Below are 16870 nucleotides of genomic sequence, written 5' to 3' on the forward strand. Positions count from 1 at the left end.
CACGAATCAACTTGTTTCTGAGATAAAGGGTGAATGAATTCTCCCCTCCTACCTGAAGTAATCTCTGCAGAGTTGGCACTGGTGTTTTTCTGGTGGCCTCTACTGGGTACTTTTACAAGCCCTAGTTGGAGTTCTACTATTTATTCAAGAGGACTTGCCACTCAACTTGAAAACTGAACCTCTAAAGAGCCTTTCTGGTGTGCCAGAGGTTAATGGACCACATATAGACAATAGATTAGCACTAACATAAGAATAAAAAAAAAAAAAAAGAAAAGATTAGCACCTTTATGAGGTTCTCATAGTAAAAGTCTCATGGTCTTTCTGCTAAACTAAAAAAAATAAAATAAAATAGGTACGTTTAACTGATTTTATCTGTAATTCCAAAGCAAAAATCACACTAAATACTTTTTATTATATTTATTTTCCTTGACACTAAATTAATATTTGCATCATTGGACTGGAAATCGTTAAGAGAACCCCGATAGAAAAAAAAATTATCCTAAGACTGTGTTAAAGAATCCAGTTCTCTTGCAGTTCAAGTGCTTGGTGAATATCAACCATACAAAAAGCAAAACAAGAAAAGGACAGTGTCTGTAACTGAAGCAAAATTGTACCTTTATATAAACAGAATGAATTCACTAGATTTTCAGAACACTTTGTTCCCTATTTTGAAAAGAGATAGCAAGACCAAAGTATATGTGGTTCTGCCTGTATGTTAGTGTTTTTCTCCACATACTCATTTTCATTCAGATTTTTTTTTGGTAGCCTTACAATTCAAAATTTTTAATTGTAGACAGCATGGCCAAACACAAGGGAAGCCCCAAGGATTGCTTTGGAAAACCTGCTGATTAGACATATTAAAATAAGACAATATATGTAAGTAGAAGTATTTATAGTAAAACAGTTTTGTTCCAATTTATGGACTTCTTTACATCCACTCTGTCTCTTTCCACAAAATAATAATGCAGGGCATAAATTAGAGGAAAAAAAGGAAAAAAGCAAACAAAGTATGACAAATATATCTTGGTTTCATCTGTGTCAAAACAGCAATAAACTGGAAAAATACATTCAGCTAAGGTGCTATTTGGATTTTATTTATAAAGGCTACCATCTCCAGTCTAATGTTCATTAGCTTTGTCCTTGTTGCTTGGTTACAGATTTATAATTTTTGTCTCTCTTGTTATAGATGGCTCTAATGGAGAGAGCAGAGACGGAGGGCCTGATGAAAACACTTTACATTTCTATTCAGAGATGTTAACATTTTTTTGTATGTCTGGTGCTGATGATTACAAAGATCTGGGGAAGAACGGTCCTAAAAAAATCAGTGAGAATCACCACAGGGATGGTCTGAGATGGCCTGTGTTTGTTTTATTAGTTAAGTGCATTGTTAAAAAGTATTTTATAAACAGGATTTGCTTGTGAAAAAGGTATCGAACTAAGTTAGTAATTCTCCCCTAATGTGCCACAAATATTTGAGGTGTGGTAGTTACATTATTCAAGGGTTCCTTACCAGACAAATGCCAAGAACCATCTGTAGACCAAATACATAAATGTTATACTGGAGTTAGTAAAATATTTGAAATAAAATTTTTTGCCCTATAGTTGAATACTAATACTGACAATAAAGATGGAAAAATGACCAGATTTTGAAAAGCCTAAATTTCCAAGTTTAGAGTACACTGTTTTTTGAGTGTTTCCAAGTTCCCGATAGTATTCCACACTATATTTAAATTTCCATATCTTGTTGAATTTTATTTCTAGTAAAGCAGAGCCAGAAGCATTCAATGACCAATGAGAGGCAACTTCTAGATCAATTCTTCTGAAAATGCAGCCTCTACATCAAATTTATCGAAATCACCAGAACTTGTTAGAAATTGCAGATTCTTTGGCTCTGTTCTGCACCTACTAGGTCAAAAAACTCTGTGGGTGGGGCCCAGCAATTTGTGTTTTTACAGTCTGGGTGATTTTGTTGTACTCTAAGCTCTGAGAACCACTACTCTAGAACAAAGTGTCCCAACCTCCACACTCTGGACATTTTGGACTGGATAATTATTGTGAAGGGCTGTTGCCCACACTGGCATGTTAGGAGGTACAGAAGCACTCCTGGACTCAAGCTACTAGATACAAGTAACATGTACCCCAGTTGTGACAACTGAAAATTTCTCCAAACATTATCAAATGAATCCTAAGGGGAAAAAAAATCATCCTTGGGTTCAGAACTACTGCTCTAGATCAGAACTTTATTTGGAACTTGTTAAAATGAGTACTTCCATGTCCAAACTTTGCAGTCTGATTTAGTAAGTATATGGAAGGACTCTATAATCTATATCTTCAAGAGGGATCACCAGGTTAGTGGCCCATGGGTCATACTGTAAAAAACAGAGCCTCTGAATAAATGGTTCTCAAACTCTGCTTGTTAAAAACTATCTATCTATCTATCTATCTATCTATCTATCTATCTATCTATCTATCATCTATCTGTGTATCTATCTATATCTTTGTGTGGGTGATTCCAATATGCAACCATATTTGAGCAACTTCTCTAACTCAGTAGTTTTCTCTCTTGGATGGATATTGGAATCCCCTGGGAAACCTCTAAAACTCTTCATGCCTATTCCCTGCCTCAGAACAACTTTATCACAACTTCTGGGTATGGGTCTCGGGCACTAGAAAGGTCATTCTCAAATTTGGCTACATGCTAGACTCATCTGTAGATCTCTAAAAACCACTGAGACCTGGCTCCCAGCCCCATTCTGATATAATCAGTATGGGTTTGAACTTCTGGTTTCAGGAGATTTTAATATGTAATAAAGTTTGAGCACTACATTAGAATGTCTCAGAAGCTTTTCAGATGTTTCTAATGGGCGAAGGGGGTTGAAAAACTGCTACGAGCTGATCCCAAGTCTTAAAGTGGCTAGTTTAACTTGTTCTTTCTAATAGTGAAAGGAAAGTAAATGATCCCACTGAATGCTATGAATTGCTAATACCTGCAGATGCCTGAATGAAGTTTAGAGCACCAAAGGTGCAGAAGTCTTGCGTTTCCAGCCTTGACAAAGACTTAATAACAACAGAGAATGTGCTATTCTTTAGGAAAGAGTATCCAATGGTACACAAAGAACCGGCAGTGCTCAAGTTGTACGCCATACATGTACACATAATTGGGGATGGTTACTAGGCATAATAAGTATTTTCTAAAGATTCCCAAGTGAGTCTGATGTGCAGCAAAGCTGGGGAGACACTGCTATATATTTTAGCACTATCAGCATTTACCATTTGTCAACAATTTCCTATTGACCACAAATTCTTTGAGAGCAAGAACCAGGCCTGTGACTTCATATATTCTCTGATTTTTGAAAGAGAATCTTACGCCCTTTCAACAGATATTTAATGGATTGATTAACTCAGGCAGTTGAGACAATTCAATACTCCACAATTATATCATTTGCCTGCATATAACTCAGGATGTTTATAAAGAACTGAAGCTGATAAATTCCTTCAGGAGCAAAGGATCAAGAAGTAGATTTATTTATCTCCTCAGCATTTTACTCTTGCATTGATATTATGTGTGTTTATACATTTATATATATACATAAATATACATACATACACACACAAGCATGCACCATTCTGTGCTATACCTGATAGGAGTTATAAGAAGGAATAATAGAATTCTCTGCTTTAAACAAGTTTATGAATGGAAAAAAAAAAAGATGTAAATCAGAGTGTTTTCAAAGAGCTCTTCCTATAAGTTCATTATGTGCTCCCAATAAATTAATACAAAGTATCAAGCTTTAAAGTTTAAAAAAGTCTTTGCCAGACTGATACACTTTTGAGATCTCTTTCCTCTTAGCCATTAATCAAATGAAGACTAAAATGTTATCTTTACACTAGGCAAGCAGCAAATTATGGGGTGCAGGAACTTGCAGCAATGTAGCTATTGAAATGGAGCTCACTCAGGGCACCTGGGTAGTTCAACTGGTTAAGCTTCTGACTCATGATTTTGGCTCGGGTCATGATGTCATGGGTCGTGGAATCGAGCCCCTCTCAGGCTCCACACTCAGTGCAGAGTCTGCTTGTCCCTCTCCCTCTGCTCCTCTCCCCACTCTCTCTCTCAAATAAATAAATATAATCTTTAAAAAAAAAAAAAAAGAAATGGAGCTCACTCTTACTTCACTTCATGCAAGTTTTCTAGCAAAAGTCCTCTATTTTATGGTCACTACAGGATTCACTGGTTTTCTTGTTTCCTGTCTTGAGTCTTCAAACTTGGTTCGAACTAGCAGTTTGAACTTGGTTTGAACTAGCAGTTAAAGGATCAGTTTCTGCCGTCTCAGGTCTCTTTTACATAAAATTCCCCACTTGTAAAATAAATAATTTGAACTCAGTAGTCTTGTACTATTGCTTGTTTTAAATAAATGAAATCTTTTTTTTAACAAAATTTCACTGAAAGACTTAACATATGAAACATTTCCAAGCAGAGCTGGTCTGCTTGAGCAAATAAGGCTACCCACAGCCTTCCTTCCTTACACAGCTCCCTCTGCGCCTGAGGTGACTTACCAAATGCCTGGTCTCTAGAGAACACAATTTGGAAAGCATCAAACTAGACTTTTTCTAATTACTTTCAACCTAGAATTTTGGGTTAATTTTTATTGGTTAATATGAGTGATTACAGGCCCATAAAGAAATACCAAATAGAGAATTTACGTCGATCCAGTTGAGGTAAAATGTGGAGGGTGTAAATACTGAGAAACATCCATCACACAGAGATTTCAATGCAGATCACATGTAGAGATGTGAATTTTTCTCTATCTGCTAGAAACATAACAGAAACTCCTCTGTGCACCAAAAGAAATTATGCCCTTTCAAATATTAAATGTCATGTATAGAAATGCCAGGCACCATTAAATATGGAGAGAGAAAATTGGAAAAAATTACAGAGTTTTATTGCCCTCTTTTTCGCAAGTCACTTGTACACACATCTTACTTTAAAAGAAAACCCTAAACCTCTATACAAGAGTTATTCCCTCTGCAGCTGTTGTAGAGATATGACAGGCTGGAATACACTGTTGATTGAAGAGTAGGATTTTAGTACAGTGAGATTTGTTTGTGCTTTGGACTGCATGCTTTGCGGTTTTATGGAAGGATGTACTATTTCTCTGAACATTGTCCAGCAAGCTGCAGCAAAATGCATCTTAACAAACTCTCTTTGGTGGGGAATAAATAGCTTGCTGGGACTTCCATTAGGGCCCAATGCAAAAACATTTTGTGATGAGGTTCCCAATCAAAGCAACTCAGAACATACATATAAACAAGCAGATGAAGTTCAGAAAACACCTATGGAATGAGCTAACCGCCTTCAGTGAAGAGGCAGGAGAGCTGAGGCTAGGCTCCCATTGTTTACTGCTGGTAGTGAAAATTAATAATGGATACTCTAGGCATATATTATTTATCAGATCTGATCCTGGACCACACAAATCTACTGAGGTCACCAAAGCTATCTTTTATTTAAAATCTAGGACGCAGCAACTAGAAAACAAAGAGGAACAATGTTAACTGGATACTAGATAGGAAAGATAAAACTATAAATACCTCTTTCCTGGGATAGAACTTTGCTCAGCCAGAAGTATTAGTGAGTTTTCTTCAGGGGACAGGAGTGGGGGAAAAAACTGTCCTCTGGTTTAGAAAGGTGACCATTTCAGATCAATTAAGTAACTAAATGCTAGGCATGTGATACCATCAGAAGATGATATAAATTTCTAAGTGGATTGTTACCTAACTTTTAGGGCTTCTCTATATGAAATATCAGTAAGTAATTTCACTTACCCTGCACTGAAATGTCTGGTTCATTTGCTCCCCGATGTGGAGCATGAGAGAGCAGGGTTCATATTAATTGCTTTCCCTACTCCCTTTTCTTTCTTCACAAACATAAAAATTGTTCTTTCTTCAGTATCTCTTTGTATTCCATTTATATCACTTTACCTACCCCTAGATTGATGCCAACTTCAGGGCAGGTCCATACCTTTCATTTCTCTGTAAATCCAACAAATATTCAATTAGTTTTCCATATAATAAATCCTGTTGGATAAATGAAAAAAATAATATATAAAAATATGAACAAAAGTGCCAAGTATGAGTAAATATAGAATATTCTTATCAAAACAAATGTGATTTTCTAATAAAATCTGAAAAGAGTTCTCATTTCCATATATCATTAAATCTTAGAAATTTAAAGCTTTCTGGGAGAAACAACTCATTATGTGTATAAATATTTTTTTTTTAGGCCACTGGGTATGATGGGCTGGGTTCTGACAGACTCCCATTTGCTTTCGCTAGGGTGCTGAATGCTCAAGTCTGTGTGGTTTCTCCCAATCTTGCAGTCCATCCAAATTTCTGTATTTGCCCACCAGCTGTCTACAAAGTCTCACTCTCACTTCCTTCAGAAACAAGCACAGGGTAATGTCCTTGGGGTTTGGGGCATATGTGTCAGTGAAGTGCATGCAGTTTTGGGGGTGCCCATAAGCCACATGGCAGGGATCTACAGGGATGCATCTCCAGAAGCCCATTGACATGTATCCTGATGGAGTCTGCAAAGTGGTTACTAGGATCTGGGTACCCCTGCTGCCTTCTGAGAGCCCTAACTATGGCTCTCCCAGGCATTCTCTGTCTCTAATACACCTCAGTATTTTGGATGGGCAGGGAGTAGGTCCCTGGCAGTGGCAATGCAGCTTTGTATTGCTGGAGAAAGCTCGTGCTCATTTACATGCTCTCAATTTCCCCTGTGGGAGAAATTACAGGCTAAGAAGTTCATTCTTGGAACTTTGGAACTGGGTTGTGCCATCTTGAAGGAGGGGTGACACAGGTAAAGTAAAACTGGTCCTCTTACCTTCTTCAATGCTTACAATCTGGGATTTTTTTTTTTTTCCCCTCTACTAGTGTGCTGTAAGTTCTCTGCTGGGCTCCTGGACTTCTGCAAGGCACGCTTGTCCATGGGTGATTGTCTGTATCAGTGTTCTTTGAGCGGAAAATGGTAGAAAACTATTTTACCATTTTGATGACATCACAATATCACATTTCCTTTATCCATTCATCTGTTGATGAACACTTAGTTGCAATAAACAAGGACATGTAGATATCTCTTTGAGATAGTGACTTAATTTCCTTTGGATGGATTTTTATATATATATCAATAAAACTGAATATATATATTTAAATATATAGATAAATATACATTATAAAGACAACTTTATTAAGGAATAATTGACATCTAAATTGTAATACATTTAAAGTGTACTATATGATGAGTAGGTGTATGTATACATTGTGAAATGATTCCCAAGCCATGTGGCTGGCAGTAGGTGGCAATTCAGGTCTTTGTGTACTTAATGACTATGTTATTCAGCTTTCTAAGCTCAGAAGTGGAGGTAAAGTGTGAACTTGACCTTGAATGATGACCAGGATTTCACTAGGCAAAGACAGGAAGAGGATTATTGATCAACACTGGCAAAGACACAGAAACTTGAAAACACTCAGCATATTAGGAAAATAGAAATACTTCTTTATGGTTAGAGTTTGTGCTGGGAAGGTAAGGAAATGTTGGAAAGTGAAATTAAAAGTTAGGATAGAGCAGTGATTCTCAACATTTTTAGTCTATGGACCCCATAACACTGTGAAAACAATGAAAATTCCCAAAGAGCTTTTGTCTATGTTATATTTACTGGTATTTTTTGTGTTAGAAATTAAAATTAAAAAATGTCTTAAGAGTTTATTTATTCATTTGTAAGAATAATAGGCTCATTACATGTTAATATGAAAAATACATTTTTACACATCTCTTTAATGTGTGGTGCATTAGTTTCCTATGCAGCATAATAAATTACCACGAACTCTGAGAATTAAAAGAACAAGCGTTTGCTATCTCCCAGTTGCTGTGGGTGAGAAGGCCAGCCCTTGCTACACTGAGCCCTCTGCTTATGATCTCACAGAACTGCAATCAGGTGTTGCTGAGCTATGTTCCCATCTGGATGCTCAAGGGGGGAAGATCACTTGGGCTGTTGGCAGAATAGGATAGAAGTTCCTACTTTCTTGTAGGCTGTTGGCTAGGGACCACTCAGCTTTTAGAGCTAAACAGCAATTCCTTGCCATATGGTTCTCTTAAAACATGGCAGCTTACTTCAAAACCAGCAAAGGAGTCTCTCTCTTCTAAGATGAAGTCTTATATAATGAAATATAATCATGGCAATGATATCCCATTACCATTGCCATATTCTATTGGCTAGGAGAAAGTTACAGATTCCAAAGGGTAGGGGATTTTACAAGGGCATGGATACACAATAGGGTATGTCTGACACATGTGGTTTAATAAAAAGCAGCTAAATTTTTATATCTGCTTTTGTATTCAACTTGTGATGGAATATTTTAATAATATTTCAGGTAATTGTAGGTGCTCTTTAACAATACATCGAAACTCAACAAACGGTGGTTTCTTAGGATTAGTTACAAAATAGAAAGTGAAACACTATCAATGAGCTTTTCATACTATTACATTAAAATTCATTGGTTTTTTTCTGCATGCATCATTTTGACCTCATAGATCCTCTGAAAGGTCTCAGAGATTCATGGGTCCCCAGAGCATTATTTTAAGAGCCACTGGGAAAGAGATTTTTATGTAAGTGTAGAAATTTAGGGAAACCTCTTTCTTTCCTTTCTTCCTTTCTTTTCCTTCCTTCCTTCCTTCTCTTTCTCTTCCTTCCTTCCTTTCTTCCCTCCCTCCCTCCTCCCTTCCCTTCCCTCTCTCTTCTTCCTTTCTTTCTTTCTCTTTTCCTTCCTTCCTTCCTTTCTTTCTCTTTCTGTACACAGACTGAACAACATAAAGATTAAGGGCATGGGTTATGGAGTCAGCCTTCTTGCAACTGAATTCCTGTGCCACCACTTATAAACTGTGTGAGTTTCAGCAAATGAAATCAATACTGTGAACTTTATAATCCTAATATGTGAACACTACTAGAAATTATTTGATGAGATTGTTGTGAGAATTAAAGAGAATGTATGTATAGTGCTAGATGCAATGCCTGCTACAAAGTGAGTGCTAAATAACTGTTAGGTAAATATACCAGCATGCAGTAGTAGATATTTTCAAGTATGGAGTAGAGGAACTGACCTACCTCTTTGAAGTAATCACGTGACTGATCTACTATATGGGTCACACATTCAAGCCAAGCACATGCTCATCCTTTATGAGCTCAGAGATAATACTTTCCACAAATATTGGCCCTTCTGCTAGCTGTGTTTCATCACTTGCTTTGCCTCCTCTATGGAAGGTTCTGTTTAGCTACCACTTAAGAGGACTTGTTCTCCTTTTCATGCTCATCTCTAACCTTCTGGACAAGTTCAGTAGTGTGAAAAGACAATACAGAAGTTGGTATTTAAGCATCTACAACCGTGTCTATATCTGGAAGAGAAATGTGTGGCTTTTCCCATATGATTTGTTTTGTTTTCATATTGTCTTGAAATTTGATGTATTCATCAACAAAGTTGTCTTCCAAAGATTATATGTTATTGTATGATCTCTTGGAATTACATTAATGAATAGACTCCATCCTAAGAAGAGTTACCAGTTGTGGAGGTTCTAAATGGTTTTCTTTAGCATCACATTTAAACAAACCATAAGAAGAACATTTTTAAAAACTTAGAAATACGGGGGCGCCTGGGCGGCTCAGTCGTTAAGTGTCTGCCTTCGGCTTGGGTCATGGTCCCAGGGTCCTGGGATTGAGCCCCGCATCGGGCTCCCTGCTCAGCGGGAGGCCTGCTTCTCCCTCTCCCTCTCCCCCTGCTTGTGTTCCCTCTCTCGCTATGTCTCTGTCAAATGAATAAAATCTTAAAAAAAAAAAAAAAAAAAACTTAGAAATACGACTGAAGGGGCACCTGGGTGGCTTAGTCAGTTAAGTGTCTGCCTTCAACTCAGGTCATGAGCCCAGGGTCCTGGGATCGAGTCCCACATGGGGCTCCCTGCTCAGCAGAGAGCCTGCTTATCCCTCTCTATGCCTGCCACTCTGTCTACTTGTGCTCTCTCTTTCTCTCTGTGTGTCAAATAAATAAATAAATAAATAATAAAAATACAAACATTAAAAAATTTAAAACGAAGAAATACTGTTGGATTACTTTAATAGTTATGTCATCTGGATACCTCAAAAAAGTGTAAAACTCCTCAAGGTCAATGAAAGACATCTAGCAGTTTTTAGTTTTCCCTGGGCACTGGTAACAGCTTATCGCTCATTTCTTTGGACAAACTGCCTAGGTAACTGACGGTGATAACAAAGATAGAAAATTCATCTTGTCCCTTAACGTGGTTTCACCCTTCCAGTAATTCACATTCTGTTTTTCCTACAGTGATCCAACTCAGTTATCCCAAAATTGTGGGAGGCCATAGCTTGGGAGAATACTTGCTTAAGTGATCTCCATCTCCATGTCAGAAAGCTGACTACAGAAAAAGCTAACTACTTTGGAAACAGAATCACCTGGGCATTAGTGTTTCCTTTGGGGCACACTAATAAGGGCAAAATAACCATTTGGAACAGCTAAAACCGATGTAAAAATGTACCCCATGCCAGGTGAATTGTGGGACATTCTTAGAGTTGAGTGTATCATAACCTAGAGAGTGAAAAGTGGAGGCAGGATGTTTTTAGAGATTCTAATCCTTAGCTTAAACAGATAAATTACCTGGAATAGGCAGTAGGCAGGTGCTGATATGCTTATGCATTCTGAGAAAGGCAAGATTCAGGTTTATCAAAGGTACCCCAGGTAACAATGAAGGCTGAGGTGATTTAGTCCAAAAGATGGGCAACTGAATTGTATTTAGATTAGGCACATCCTTACCCATGGCCATGATGAAAAACTGGTTTTCACCATGTTCTAGGTGAAAAAGGACTCATGATGGTCCCATGGCATAGTTCAGTATGTTGGCATCTGACCACTTTGTCCAAGGAAAAGGCCACTTAGGAATTTAAGAGACAGTAATGCACATTAGGTTTCTATTTTGATTATCGTCCTCCCACAATAAAGATACCAACTTTGTGGTGATGGAAGCCTTAATATCAGAACATTCCTTTTGTTTCAACCCCTACCTTGCTTTAGCTATCACTATGTTCTACATCATGGTTTCTTAATGACAGCACTATTGATAAGTTAGGCCACATGATCTTTTGAGTTATGTATGTGTGGGGAGGTATGCACTATAGAATGTTTAGCAGCTTCCTTGACTTCTAGTCACAAGATGCCAATAGCACACCTCCCTCCCTAATGTCTTCAGGCATTGCTAAATTGCCAAATGTCCCCTGGTGGGCAAAATCACCTTACTTGAATTCCAGTGTTCTATATTAATAGTATTATCTTCCTCAAGGGCATGCATCTGTGACCCTAAGTTTGTGTCACAGTTTTGGATGGGGTTGTTCAAGGTTTATTATGAATAATCAACATATTTAGTGCCCCGAACCCAAAAATAAATAGCCAAAAAGACATGTCATTCAGATATTAGTTTTAAAAACCCTCAACTTTCATACATTTATATAAACTTTTATGTCGACTACTAATAACATGATTTGTCTACTTGATTCACCATAGTTGATTTTGCCTAAAACAACTCACTACTTCTCTTTTCTTTGTAACAACCTATTTCAGAGCAACTATCGCTTACAGTCTTGATATTTTCTTACACTCTCAGCACTACTAATGACCTCCAAGTAGGCTTGTATCTGGAGTAAGGATAGGTAACTCAGAGATCACTCAAAGATATCTTTTGTCATACCAACAAGCAGGTCATGGAATATGTCTAACAGACCACAGGAACAAGTAGCTGAAGGAAAGTTATGTTCTGGTTCTACTGTAGACACATTCTTACTATTTATCTATATTTAAAGGTAGAGGACCTGTTCTTGGAACCCTTATTGTGACATTGGTTGTCAACCCTATGGCTTCTGGCCTTAATTTCCCCCACCTGTAAGCATTGTTGCTATCTTCCACCGCCTTCTATTTTAACAGACTAAAGTCAAGCTTTTCAACCCCCCCTTTATAGTAGGTTATAATATTGGAGGGCAACAAAGATTCTCTGTTAGAGAAAGTGATGGACTCCTGGTGGAGCTACTGCCTTTCCTGAAGGATAATTGCAAAAACCATTTTCCACATAAGAAATGTGCCAGAGCACCTAGACCCACTTAGCTTCAGGGAAGAGTGACTGGAAGAATGGTATAAGGTAGGATGATATCTTTACCATCAGCCTGCTGATTTGTTCCCAGGACAAACACTCCAGAGGGTGAAGCTATTATATAAGGAATTGCAACAAACTCAACCAAGTCTCAGATAATTTTTCTGGGTTCACATTCTTTCTGGTTATTGAGCATTTCCTTATTCATTTCCTCTCCTTGCTTTCTTAAAAATATTTTTATGATATATTTTAAACATACTGGAGAGAACAGGGAATCATAAGACAACTCCTACACAGATAAATCTCAAAAACATAACAGTGAGTTAATACAGTAAGTTGAAGAATATAGTGAGCATGATATATAAAGCTTGAAAACCTGCAAAAATATGATGTAATGTTTATCAATATTGAACGTTAACATTTTGACATACTAAATCAATATTAAAAAAAAGAATTAAAAGGTTACTACAGTATAGTTGAAACCCTTATGCTTCCTCCCTCTCCCTTCAGAAAATAACTCTTTCATAATTTTGGAGTTTATACTTCTATCATGTTTTTATGATATTTTTGCATCTGTAGATACCCATGTAAAATATATAGCACAGTTCTCTATGTCTTCAGATTATAAATAATTGGCATCTTACAAAATGTATCATGCATATCATCGTTTTTGAGACTTTCCATGTTGATGCATATACTCCTAACATACTCATTTCACTGAATATCCTTTCGTAATTGTATTAAAATTTATCTGCTTATCTTTTGTTCTTTTGATAGACATTAATATTTTTTTTTCCTCTAATATTTTGAAATTAGAAACACTGCTGCCGTTGGCATTCTTATTCATACCTCTTGGGCACACCTTGTAAGAGTTTTCAACCTTAGCCACACAATCGACTTAGCAATTCTGTATAATAATATACATCAGGTTTTAGCATACAAACTCAGTACTGAAGGTACTGTAGTCCTATTTTCTGATCAGGACCAAAGACACTGCTGTAAGGGGGGGTTCAATATCCCCAGCATGTCTTCACATCTGGTAAGAGAGGTCTGATATCCCTTTTCTGACTTCCCAAACAATACTGATTTTCATGACTTCCAAGTACTGTCTCTATGCTGACATCATCCAATTTGGTAGTCCCAGCCCTGTAAGGGGGCAGAATCCTGATCCTGAGCCCTAAACAGCTACTTCATTCATTCATTCATCCATTCATTCAAACAGAAAACATTTATTAAACCTCTACCGGAAACATCAAAATCAACATGTCTAAAACTGGGTTAATCATCTGCCTGTGCAAATTTATTTTCCAAGTTTATTACTGAATTCAAAGTTTACTCTTTTTTTGTCCTCCATTCTGAGTCTACTTTGTCCAATTCTGTCTTCTCACTGTAGATGGAATAGTCTTTTTAATTTGAAGATTTGATTATGTAACTCCCTTATTAAAATGGCATTCAGTAGTCCCCATTGTTTTCATGACCTCAAGGTTAATGTAGCAGACATATTCTTCTCTTCAGCCACATCACTGTAAACTCCAATTTATAGATGACACCACTAGTCTTCAAATCTGGTTTACAGATCAATCCACATTATCAACTACTTACAGTTTGTTGTACATTATCTCACAGCTTGTATTTTCACTGCCTAGAATTCCCACCTCCCCTTCCTCACCAGGCTATCTCCTCCAGGTCCTTCAAAGTTGACTACTCAAGAAGTCTCTCATCTCTGAGTTAGGGTCCATTGGCTTTATTTGGATTTCCTGTAGTGTACTCTGGGCATTTCTTTCACATTACATATCATACTGTATTTAAATTGGCAGCTTGCTTACTTGTCTCTCACTTAATTCACGGTTCTTTGAAGGCAGGGCCAGTGCCTTATATCACTATCTCCTGTCTCCTAAAATTAAGGTGGTACTTAGCCAACTCTAATCAAATGATGGAACAAGCACATTGAAATGAATTCCTCAAGATCATGCAGTTAGATCTGGGCCAGGAATTCAAGCCTACCTATTTCCAGTACAGGTCTATTTCCATCACCAATTAGGGAAGGTGTCATTTTTTAGAAGTGATATCACAATATATCAATGTCATATGATATTAAGGTTGCCAAGGGGATATTTCTGTGTCCAAAATGTCATTTTTCTTTACCAATTCTTAAAATTCCACCAGCATGAATATATAAAGAATAAATATTACAAATGCAAATACTTTAAAGAAAGGGAATAATAATTTACATTTACCCTATAGTTTACACACTTGAAGTTACACACTGAAGTAAAAAATGATGATATAAGAACTTTTCCCAGTAGCAGATAAGGAAACAATAGAGGACCTAAAATACCAGAAACTTGGAAGAAAAGGCAAAACACCAGAGATGCTGAAAGTAAATTCCATTAGCCTCATCTTGGGCTGGTACTTTTTAAAATCACATTTACCAGTGTGGTTCCTCAATTGTTCTACTTGTTCCCACTTGTTCTTTGATATCCACATTCAAAGTAACTTACTTAATACTAGATCTGTTCTGCTAAGAACTGCGACATTCAAAACCCACTTAAAAATGTACATCTAGTATAATAACAAACACAGACTATAAAAGTAATTAAACAATTATGTTAATGAGATAATTACTATAGAATTTTGGATGGTGGGTACTTTTGGGAGAAGAGGATTGGTGTTGGGATGGAACATAGGAGATACCATGGTGGCAGCAGTGGCTTCTTCTCCTTTTTCTCTTACTCATTTTAAACTGAAGATTATGTGTTTACATTGGTGTTGATCTTCACATTTGTGTTTTGTGTATGTTTCCATATGTGTGTTTTATTTCAAAATATAAAAATTACAGAAAGGAAAAAAATAAAAGAGAAAGAAAGATAAATACCCAAGAATAAAAGAACTCTAAGAGGAAACTTATGAGTCTAATATAAAGATTAGGAAACTGAGATATGAAATTAGAAGAATTTTTAAAGAAAGCAATGATGAGATGAGGCTGAAATTTATTGATTTCTAGCTAACTGAGCAAGAGACAGAGGCAGAGAGATTCTATTAAGCAAGTATTATTCTATCAATAATTCTATTAAGTAAGTAATATTCTTATACCCCCATTTTACATGAAGAAAAGTAAACATGAGGGAATTGTGCAACTACTTGTCTAATGTGGGAAAAAAGAAAGCAGTTCCTGACAGCTGGGGCCTGGTACTAACTACCAGCTGTGTTTTGGTGCTCACCTATAGAACATAAACAATTTCAGCACCAAGAATACTACATAAGGCCACTCTGTAATCATGATGGATCAAGACAAAACCAGAATATACTTTATAATGATGTCTGAACATAAACATTATCCAACTCACAAAGTGACCAAACACTCCTTTCCTGACTAATGAGTGACTGCTACTTCTTTACTAGTCGTAATTTTAGCCTTAGCTTATTCTTTCTTCCTTCTAGATAAGGGTCATTATGATAAGCAGTCATGTAATTAACCATACTTAATAACAACATCCAAGCCAGAGCAAAGCCTCACTTGCTTAAACTCTCCTCAAAACTAACACAACCCCAAGTCCTAAAATAATTCTTTTCTAACACGTTCTTACTGAGAAGTCCCATGGTATATGTTTTCCTCATTGCAAAAAGCAGCATACCCAACTCATTCAACTACTGGTTACTGGTTTACTTTGGAGATCATTTGCAGTTAATATAGGAGTACTGTGTTCTATCTAGAGGTAAAGAAGAGAAAATAATAGAGCAGGTTTTGAGGCAGAGATGAAGAAATTTGTAAATATGACAGATTTCCTATACTGCCAAATATCATAGCTTCCTGGATCTTTGCTTCCTTGTGCTGAAGCGGACATATTATGTTTAATATCTATGTCACACAACAGTTTTAGTATCTCAAAGAAATCTTGTAACTCCATTTTAATAGGCTTGGTAATGAATTTAAATTTATTGCTTAATGATAAATTTTTGCTTTTGTTTAGGGCACACTGGCAATTTACAGAAGTCAAATGTGCTCTCAGTGAATGTTAATGTTATTTGTAGTTACACAGGAAGTAGCCTTCCTTTTTTTCTTTCCTCATTTCTGAGCTCTGAAAATCTCCTGAATATGAATTTGTAAGCCCTTGTTTACAGACACATGCTGTGTGCTTAAGACCTCCCACCAGTTCACTGATGCATTAGATCTGTGAGATAAGGAGGAGTAATGAGGATGAGCAAGATGAGATAAATGTAAGCCTGAAAATGATGAAAGGGAAGCATGGAGACTCAAAGGTATGATGATGCCTCAGTTAATGGTCTGTCATGCTTTGAACTCTGCATTTCTCTGTGACTAGACAATTCTGAAGCTAGAGCCAAGAAACAATTTGAGAAACATTTGCAAAACTGAAGAAAATATAAAGAACTCTTAAAAAGGTATAACTAAATTAGTGTAAAGAAGAGGAATAAGGAGAAAGAACCAAGATGATACAAAGAAAGATGGGATTTGCTGATATTTTCTTATTTTTATAGTAATAACCTAATTGAGCATGATCTGGTGGTTTTATTTTTTTATTATGTTATGTTAATCACCATACTTTACATCATTAGTTTTTGATGTAGTGTTCCACGATTCATTGTTTGCGTATAACATCCAGTGCTCCATGCGGAACATGCCCTCTTTAATACCCATCACCAGGCTAACCCATGCCC

The 16870-nt window shown here is 36.8% G+C and overlaps 1 long non-coding RNA gene across 2 annotated transcripts in view; it reads right to left on the bottom strand.

Annotated features, from left to right (window-relative positions):
* Positions 1–5830: 5830 nt before the first annotated feature.
* The window catches only part of LOC115942171 (uncharacterized), a 123966-nt gene continuing 112926 nt past the window's right edge, over positions 5831–16870 (bottom strand). For both annotated transcript variants that reach the window (XR_004076790.2, XR_004076792.2), the window contains exons 5-6: positions 6881–7008; positions 5831–6027 (exon numbers count right to left, since the gene is read on the bottom strand). This is a non-coding gene — a long non-coding RNA (uncharacterized LOC115942171). The remainder of the gene's footprint in view (positions 6028–6880; positions 7009–16870) is intronic.

This window comes from Leptonychotes weddellii, chromosome 10, assembly GCF_054177405.1.
Source record: "Leptonychotes weddellii isolate Sample4059 chromosome 10, ASM5417740v2, whole genome shotgun sequence".
NCBI classification, from domain to species: domain Eukaryota; kingdom Metazoa; phylum Chordata; class Mammalia; order Carnivora; family Phocidae; genus Leptonychotes; species Leptonychotes weddellii.